Raw genomic sequence first — 10,031 nt, 5'->3', positions numbered from 1 at the left:
GTAGGTGTCTTCCCTTCATCATGGGACACGAGACTCGAATTCAGAGGGTTAACCATCGGTTGGTTTCTTTCGACATTCCTCCTTCTGAGGAAGCGTTCGGCCTGTTCTCCGCGTGCCTTCAACTCTCTCCAGGTACTGAGTGGCTCTACTCCCATAACGTCCAAGATGTTAATGGACAAGTTGTTATGACAGGTTTGCAAGACGAATTCCTCCGTGACGGGATCCTTGCAGTTCATTGCCTGATTGCGAAAGCGTTTGATGAAGGTATCCACTGACTCTCCGTCTTTTTGTTTCTCATCGAAGAGTGTCCTGATCGACACTTCGGCGTCATCATCGAAGAAATGAGCGAGGAACATGCTTTCCAGGTCCTCCCAGCTGTTGATGCTTCCGGGCTTGAGGCGGCGGTACCAATCGAAGGCGGGCCCGCTAAGGGTGCCAACAAATGACCGGACCATCAGAGGCTCATTGTCAGAGATCATACCCAAATGGGACTTGAAGTAGATCAGGTGCTGAGAGGGCGAGCCCTTCCCGTCGAACGGTGTGAAGTTGATCAGGTTGAACTTCGCCGGATACGGGATCGAATCCCACTCTTTCGGATAAGGACACGGAATGCCGGTCTTCTTTACCTCTTAAGCAGACATTAAAGCGTTAATTTTGCTCTCGAGGTCCTTCATCTTTTCGTCCTCATCTATATCCTGTTTTGGACAATTCTTGAGAGTAATAACGGGGCCACCCCCAGCATTGTCATCTTTGGTGGGACCACCCCCCAGTATTATTGTCCTTAGTGGGACCACCCCCAGCGTTGTGTTCATCCACATCTGAATCGCTACCTGCTTGGTTAGCAGTGTTGCGATGGCTGGACTCACATAGCTGATTCGACAAAGCTTGGATTTGTTGGTCGTGCATTTGTCTCATCTCCTGCATAGCTATTTCCATCTCAATCTTGAATGCTTCTTTCTGCTTGGCTAAGGCTTCCTCAACCATTTTGGTTACTTGCTCGGTGTTGACCATGAACACTTCTCGAGCTTGTCCTATGCTAGACGTTGTATCGTCAGAGGCAATTGCGGAATAAGAATCCGAGAGTTCGTCATCGGAATGGATTCCTTCATGGACACCCTGGTAATCATTATGTCCAACGGTTTCTAGCTGAAGCTGAGATATTTGTTGGGTTATTCCCGAACTGACTCTTCTTCCTGGAGAGAAATTAGGGTTGGAACCACTTGAAACAATCGGAGATTTTTCCTTATTGACCATGTTGATGGTAACTTCCGGGAATTCATCATCTCGAGCAACCGATCCTTTTTGGTGGAAACGCCTTGATTTGGGCTTCGTCGTTCCATCGGAGATCCTCTCAAATACCGAGACCCTCTACGGAGCAGTCTTGGGGCAGCTACACATTGATAATACCGCCCTGATAATTTTGATACACGGACAGTGAGAGTCCGCTTCTCGGGTACTTCTCTTTGAAGATTTATTCGTACCCCCAGCCTGATAGTACAACTCATCGACGTTGCGGTCGGAGTAACCTATCGGCTGCTTACATGGATTCTCAGGTATAACGCGTTCGTCTGTCTGACGAGTTTTCCTCTGAGTAAACATTGCCTTGTTGGCATCTACAGGAGTCGCACGTTTGGAATCACACCTTTGTGAGGGTGAAACCTTAACGGGCTCCTGATTTTCTGCACGCACTGCCAAGCGGGCCGTTGCAGAAATCAATTTGTTAGGAGGTCGCGTACGACCCCCAGTCCGGATGTTTGCTCGAAGCTCCTTCAACGATCTCCAGCTTTCCTTAACAAGCGCTTTTCCTCGATTCTTGGGTAGGGCACCGATACGATCCTTCAGAGGAATCCTAAACTTGGGGAAATCCACGCTGCGGTAGGGCTTTACCGGAGGTTCGGGATCTGAAGTTGACGAAGGCCGGAGAGCAGCGTCGCCTGCTTTTGTCTTAGGCGCTGATTTGGCTTTTGGCACCCAAACTTGTTTGGATCTCGGCGATCTCTTAACTGCCTCTTCCTTTTGCATTTCCTGTGCTTTTCGCACAAGGGTCCGGGCATGCGCACGCAAGGCGCGGCGCTTCTGGATTCGCTCCTCGAGAGTAGAGCGGGTTCTTTGGACACGAACACATCCGTTAATTGGAGATCGAGAGGAGGATTCCGATGCTGATCGTGGCGACAGATTAGCCACTTGGCGCTTTCTGAGCTCCAGATCTGCTTGGTAATGGAGACCATCCATCTGATCCAAAGCCTTGGCGAATTGGCGCGCGAGGCGTTGTCGTTTCCTTTGACGTGCTCTCTTTGATAGAGTTGGCGCGCCTTCAGCAGTCGACTCCTTAATCGTGAAGGAGTTCAGATCTGCAAATTTGGCTTCATTGAACGCCGGTGGATCATTGCAAGGTGCAACAGCAACAGCGGCGGAGAGATCGTCTTCTTGGATCTTCAGATCTGAAGACCAGCAGATCTTTCTGGAGGAGGAGGCACTCCTGCACTTGCCAGGAGAGGCGGATCTGGAGGAGGAGGAGGAGACATACTCCTCGAACTTCTGCTGGTCGAACTCGTATTCGACCTCTTCGAGCACCGGGATCTTGATCGTCGGCTGCGGCACGACAGCTTCGACAGCGAAGCTGTTGGCTCCCACTGTGGTAGCCAGTTTGTTTGTTGTGAAAGTTGCTATTTCCATTGCTATCGAATCTATTACAACTTTAGTCGTTACAATAAACTCGAATAAAATAAAATAAAAATTGATCTTTTTATAAGATCTCCTTACACAATGAAAATAAAAAGTTTATAACTTTATCAAACAAACGCAGAGATCGTTTATCGATCTTCTGCTTGCGTGGAATCTTTGCCTGTGCCGGGGTTTATCCGTGGACCATCGTCGATCTGATCTGATTGCTAAAAAATTGGACAGAGCTTCGTCTATCCGTGAAGGGATCGAGAAAACTGTAGCACTTATCTCGGCGAAGCGAGATAATCACTCTTCTTAAGATTACCACAACAGGATAATCCTAAGGAACGGATCCGGGAAACTGTAGATCTGACGAATCTCTCTCTCTTGCGTTAAAGAACTCGATCCGATCTCTCCTCCTCCTCTCTGAAATTTGTGCACTTTAAGTCTTCAATCCGGCAGGGCTTCGCCGAGGCACATGAATTCCAGATCTGAAAAAATGAGGGCTTGGGGCTTGTATTTATAGGCTTGAGGGGTTGCGGAGCGGTTAAAACCACCTAAAGGGCCCAAATCCACGTTGGAGACACCCTAGGGTGTCTCCCAAAATCCGAGACACCCTAGGGTGTCTCCCAAAATCCGAGACACCCTAGGGTGTCTCGGCTTTGGCCGAGACACTCTGTTGTGGTGCATTCGTCCGCTTTCGCTGTAAATTCTTCGTCCGAACTCGGATTTGAGTGATTCGAAGTGCGTTGGAAAGCCGACAAGGAGTTCTATCAGCCCCAATGGTTGGATCATCTGTATAATGAATGAGACACGAAGGGTATTGTTCTTTTTTTGTAAACATCGCGGGGCTCTCGATTAGCCCGTACCTTCGTTATTCCGAAACTCCGTTGCTTCACATAGTTTGCCGATTCACTTCAAGCGTTCGTCGACGTCAATCAAGCTTCTGTGAACCAGATGGTAACGTTCATCGTCTTCTCTTAGCTTTGAGCTGTTCGTGGAGACCTATAGGCAATTTTCGATGCCTACACAGCTACAAATAAATGAACGATTTAATTTTAAAAAATAGTCAAAAGTTGTCCCCATTTTTCCACTTTTACGAGACATCCACGCCTTTTTGGAGGAAGCTGAATTTGCAATAAACCTAATGTGCGCAGTCTTTTTGTATTTTATTTCGAACACATTTTTAAAATAAACCATTTTTAAAACTTAATTAGCAAAATAGGCTGAAAAAATATTTAATTACAAAAAATCGTTGTAAGCTGGAACGGTAGTTATAAATCGTTGTTATAAATGAGGATACAGTCATATTTTTATAAATCGTTGTTAATTATATTTGATAATATTTATACCTAATGATATGTTATTTCTAGATGCTATCGTAGTAGTTCTAGTAGCCCTCGAGTTAGTTCTAGCTTCTATTACCCTAGCTCTAGCTTGTATACAGTCAGTTCTAGTCTACACCTTACTAGTTCTAAACTCAGCCCGCGTTTTTTAGCTTCACACTTGTTAATTCATGCTTCTACGTTAGTTCTAGTTTCTATTACCCTAGTTCTAGCTTGTATACAGCCAGTTCTAGCCCACACCTTGCTAGTTCTAAACCCAACAAGGGTTTTTTACATGCACACTTGTTAATTCTTGCTTCTACATTAGTTCTAGCTTCTATTACCCTAGTTCTAGCTTGTATACAGTCAGTTCTAACCCACACCTTGCTATTTCTAAACCCAACAAGGGTTTTTTACATGCACACTTATTAATTCTTGCTTCTACATTAGTTCCAGCTTTTATTACCCTAGTTCTAGCTTGTATACAGCCAGTTCTAGCCCACACCTTACTAGTTCTAAACCCAACAAGGGTTTTTTACATGCACACTTGTTAATTTTTGCTTCTACGTTAGTTCTAGCTTCTATTACCCCAGTTCTAGCTTGTATACAGCAAGTTCTAGCCCACACCTTGCTAGTTCTAAACCCAACAAGGGTTTTTTACATGCACACTTGTTAATTCTTACTTTTACGTTAGTTCTAGCTTCTATTACCCTAGTTCTAGCTTGTATACAGCAAGTTCTAGCCCACACCTTACTAGTTCTAAACCCAACAAAGGTTTTTTACATGCACATTTGTTAATTCTTGCTTCTACGTTAGTTCTAGCTTCTATTACCCTAGTTCTAGCTTGTATACAGCCAGTTCTAGCCCACACCTTACTAGTTCTAAACCCAACAAGGGTTTTTTACATGCACACTTGTTAATTCTTGCTTCTACGTTAGTTCTAGCTTCTATTACCTTAGTTCTAGCTTGTATACAGCCAGTTCTAGCACACACCTTGCTAGTTCTAAACCCAACAATGGTTTTTTATATGCACACTTGTTAATTCTTGCTTCTACATTTAATAAAAGCTAGAACTAATGTAAAAGAAAGAATTAACAAGTGTGCATGTAAAAAACCCTTGTTGGGTTTAGAACTAGCAAGGTGTGGGCTAGAACTGGTTGTATACAAACTAGAACTAGGGTAATAGAAGCTAGAACTAACACAGAAGCAAGAATTAACAAGTGTGCATGTAAAAAACCCTTGTTGGGTTTAGAACTAGCAAGGTGTGGGCTAGAACTGGTTGTATACAAGCTAGAACTAGGGTAATAAAAGCTAGAACTAACGTAGAAGCAAGAATTAACAAGTGTGCATGTAAAAAATAATTGTTGGGTTTAGAAGAAATCGGGTATTTAACGACCAAAATTAGCGAAGGGACTAGTTAACCGTCATTAATGTGTGTAAAATAACGACGGTTTTAAAGCCCTTCATCGAGTTATCACAATTATTAAAGAAATTATGTGAGATGGGATAACGGTTTTCTAATCCCTTTGTTGATTTGGTTCTAATATCGTCGTTATTGGGTCTCCTGAAAGGCGAAGGAGTATATTACCATCGTTGATGATACTCCTAATCATAATAGGATTGATATTTTAACCTATTACTATTAATTAACAAGACCCACAATCACAATCACCAAAGCCCCGAGTAGAACCCGAAACCCAAAATCCAAAATCGCCCATAAAAATCTCCTATTCATCCCTCAAAACGCTCGCCGCAAAAATAATTAAACCCTAGAATCTCAACTTCCGTAATTTCTTCACCAAACTCGTCTAGGGCCTAGATTAACAATAAATCGCCTACTGTTCATTGTTCTTCACCAAACTCGTCCGTAATTTCTTCGTCGTCTTCATCTTGCCGACAGCCGCGAGCCTCCGCTGCTCCAACTTCGCCGTCCCAACGTCTCCCGCCTTAAATCCCTATAATTGCACTTAAATCCCTATAGTTTGTTTCCAGTGGTATAATCAGTTGTAACCTAGATTGGAATCACCAAAGACCAAGAATGTTCAAATCCAAAAATAAATAACTAAACAGAATAAGAATCTGAAAAATGTAATCAGGCAAAAACCTGGATTGGTGTCCACCCACAGGGATCTGGATAAACCCCTGAACCATTCCAACTTCTGCCAACAAAGCCCTGAATCATCAAGAACAGAGCTTGTTGCTCTGTTTTCTCCATCGGAGCTGCTTGGTCATCTGATTCACAAAGTACAAGAGAGAAGAAGAGAAGGAACTGAAGAAGGAAAACAAACTTAGTATTCATTTTTCTCCCTTCCATTTGTAAGTTTGAACAGAGAGGTTAAGAAGTGCATAAATATATATAAAAGAAGCAGTAGGAAAGAGAATCCAGAGACTAGCTAGATTATTAATTAGAGGATGTTTAAGGATTGACACTTAAGAAGAAGCATGATTCACACCAATAGAAACAAGCTCAACATCTCATGAAGCTAATAAGGTGGACTATTTATTAAGCCTTTTGGTTGAAATAGATAGAATGAATGAAGAAAAGAATCAAAGGTTAGGTTCTTTAACGCCCTATCATTTAGGTATCAAAGGAGAAGGGAATTTAATGTCTTTGAGAATTTAGAAGGGAGAGTGAGGAGGTGGATAACTTTCTACAGTGAAGTTTAAAAGGTAGAGGCCAAACCAAAACAACGGTGGTATAATTGCACTTAAATCCCTATAGTTTAGCCAACTTTGCACTTTTGCCATAAAGACCCTATACATTAGTTATGAATTGTTGTATTATAAGATTTAGATTGTCGGCTAGTCATAAATATTCAGCTATCCATAAGTGGTGTTTGCCTGTTTGTCATTTTCTCTTCGAAAAAAATGGAGATTGGCTATTACGTATTTAATTTATGTGGAAATATCTTCTGCCTAAATGGAAATATGTGGATATTTTGATTTTAGTGTTCGTTTCCTTATTAGACACTTAATCATGCTGAATTCCTTACTTTGCATTACAGGTACTCAAAACATTAGCAGTTTTGTTGTCAAGAGGTAACAGACAGTTTAACAAGAAAGCTCAGTCTGTAGGCTGTCGATTTATAGGTATGAAAACTTGCCATTTTTATTTTTCACACTGGTATGATTTGTCTGTTCCAAATTGGCTGTGTTTCAAACCAACCTCTCTGCTTGTAATTTTATTTTGAGCTAATGGAAAGCAATCTCTTTGAGTTTACTTCTAGTTGATTTGGTCTCTGTTTTATGATATACAACTATAGTCATATGAATATGGCATGCATACACACACATACATACATACGTACATACATACATGCACAGTGCATACATACGCACATGCATATATGCATATGTGTGAGCACGTCCGCGTTGCATATGAACGGACATGTATGTGTCCCGCATTTTTTTGAGACTACATTTTGTCTTTGTATCACGTATTGTGCAACATCTTGGTGTGCTGTTTTAGTAACCGTGTGTCATAATCCTTAACTCATTTGGCCTGAGCAAGCCTACTAATATAAACTATAGTAGCATGGTACATTTGCTTAAATGGCTTTAGGTTAGCGCATTGCATTTCTTCACTGTCGGTGCTTGGTTAATATCTCATATACATCATATAACTATCTTAAATTCTGTTACAAAATCATGGGAAGCACTTGGAATCTTGGTTAGCAAGTTCACATTTATGCAAACTTTATGTAGATCTCAATTTAGTTCTTTTCTGAACCAAATTATATGTTTACTTTTTCATTCTACAAACTAGGATACAACTCACTGCTAATTGAGTAAGCTGGATGATATTCATATCATCTGATTATTAGGCAGGCATGGTCAGGGTTAAGTAAGCTTATCGAGTCAGGTTTGGGCCAGCCTAGTGCAGGTCTGGTCAAAACTGATTTGCCTGTATACCTGATTGCAACCGCTATTGTAGGGCTATATGAAATTGGTCAAAATGGGTAAAAGGTAACTTCCATTTGATGCTGATTTTGCTTGGTATTTGGCTTCAGGTTGACCAGCTTAGACTAGGGATTAATGTCCATCGACTGTATGTTGGTGGACGTGATATTGGAATGCCTAGATGGAGGTGACAAAAGAATAGGGTTATTTTCACAAAGCCTTCCTCAACTTTTGGGGGTTGGTGGTGTTGCACAGGAAATATGTGAAAGAAAATTCATTACAAGTTGCACTTAGAAATAAACCTACAGAAGTGAGTGTTGATAACTGTGATTGGCTAGTTAAGGAACGTTATTTTTCTTCAAAATTCTAGGTATTAATCTCCTAATTTTATTAATTTTGTTCCATGTATATTATTAGATTGTTGAAATTATCTTTTAATCTTGATGTATAGAAAGCAAGCCAACAAAATACACTTAACAGAGGCAAAAGAAAGATGCTCCACCACACGGGCAGCAAACCCTTTAGACAAATTGCGTGGGAATTGGTATACATCCAAAACAAATTTCCTATTTATTTAAAACCACTTTGTTTTTTAGTTTGATGTTGTACTCATTTTTATTTAACATTTGAATAAGGGTGGCAAGTCAGGAAATCCACCTGATATGGCACAAATGTTTCATGAAACTCGAAAGGAAGCTAATGAAATACTAGATATTGGAGATCAAGATAAATATGTAAGTAGAATATGTGTTAAAGTTTGATAATGATGCATTATATAGTACTAACATATGAATTTATTTTTTATAGGATGAAATTGTTCAAGTCAAATAAGCAAACTCTTCACTTTCTGACATTGAGATAGTTGAGAAAATCTGGGGAAAGCAATCTCATGGTCACATCACAGTATTTGGTGGCGGGACTACTTTGAAAGATTTGAGAGGACTGCTCCCTAGTCGATCTGATCTGGAAGCACGAGTTATAGAAGAAAAAAGAAAGAACCAGATACTTTAACAATGCTTAGATGAGCAGGAGCAACAACAACAAAGGATGTCTGAGTTGGAGTCACAAGTGAAAGCTATGCAAGAACTTTTTTTAGGCAATCACCTTCATTGACTCCTCAAACTCGAGAACGTGTGCAGGACTAGGTAATTATTTTTTGTAAAATCTCTTATATACTTTTATGATTGACTACTTGCACTAAAAATGTGATTTTTACTTAATAAGATAATATTTGTTTAATTGATATTTCTTAATTATGTGATTTTTTAAAATTTTCCAGGCTATCCATGCAAGATTAGGAGGTGGTAGCTCGAGTCTTCTTTTGACGATGATTAGAGATGAAAGAATGTGTCTTTCTCAAACTTTTATTTTAATTTGGCTTAGATAGTTTCATGTATTTTTTTGGAACAATTATGATATTAACTCTTGTTATTAGTATTGAATATTTGAGGATGATGAAATTTTATTTGTTGATGTTATTAATGATATTAACTCTTGTTATTAGTATTGAATATTTGAGGATGATGAAATTTTATTTGTTGATGTTATTAATGAATGGAATTTTTATTTTCCCTCTTATTCATTATTGAGTATTTTTAATATATTTTTGTTGTGAATCTTAGTGTCAGGTTAAGAATAATATGATAGTTGTCTATGAATGGAAAAATTATTATTAATGTATATTAGAAATTTTTAGTCTACAATGACGGTTTTTTATAAATCGTATTTTATTCATCAACGAAGGAAAAACACCGTCGTTGATGGGTGACTAATTACCCATGATGAGGACTTTTACGACGGTATCCAACCGTCATTAATTAGTCTTCAACGATGGGAAAATATTCCCGTAACTAATGGTAACGACGGAAAAATATCCCCATAACTAATGGTAACGATGGGAAAATATCCCGTCACTGATGGTAACGACGGGAAAATATGCCCGTGACCGATAGTAATGACGGTGATAATTACCGTCGTAAATATTAATGATGGTAATATGTTCCGTCGTTATAGAGTCTATAACGACGGGTAGTATATCCCTTCGTGACCCTTTAGCGAAGAGGGCTTCAACGACGGGTGACGAAGGGACTTTTCCCCGTCGTTAGCATACAATAGCGAAGATTTTTAGCTCTTTAATGAAGG

At 40.2% G+C, this 10,031-nt stretch overlaps 1 long non-coding RNA gene across 1 annotated transcript; it reads left to right on the top strand.

Annotated features, from left to right (window-relative positions):
- Window positions 7,109-8,985, top strand: LOC109845620. Its single transcript, XR_002248445.1, has 3 exons — window positions 7,109-8,433; window positions 8,525-8,623; window positions 8,697-8,985. It is a non-coding gene; the product is annotated as an uncharacterized LOC109845620 (long non-coding RNA).

This window comes from Asparagus officinalis, chromosome 6, assembly GCF_001876935.1.
Source record: "Asparagus officinalis chromosome 6, Aspof.V1, whole genome shotgun sequence".
NCBI classification, from domain to species: Eukaryota; Viridiplantae; Streptophyta; class Magnoliopsida; order Asparagales; family Asparagaceae; genus Asparagus; species Asparagus officinalis.
The sequence above is the reverse complement of the archived record's forward strand: the minus strand, read 5'-3'. Positions and strand labels throughout refer to the sequence as shown.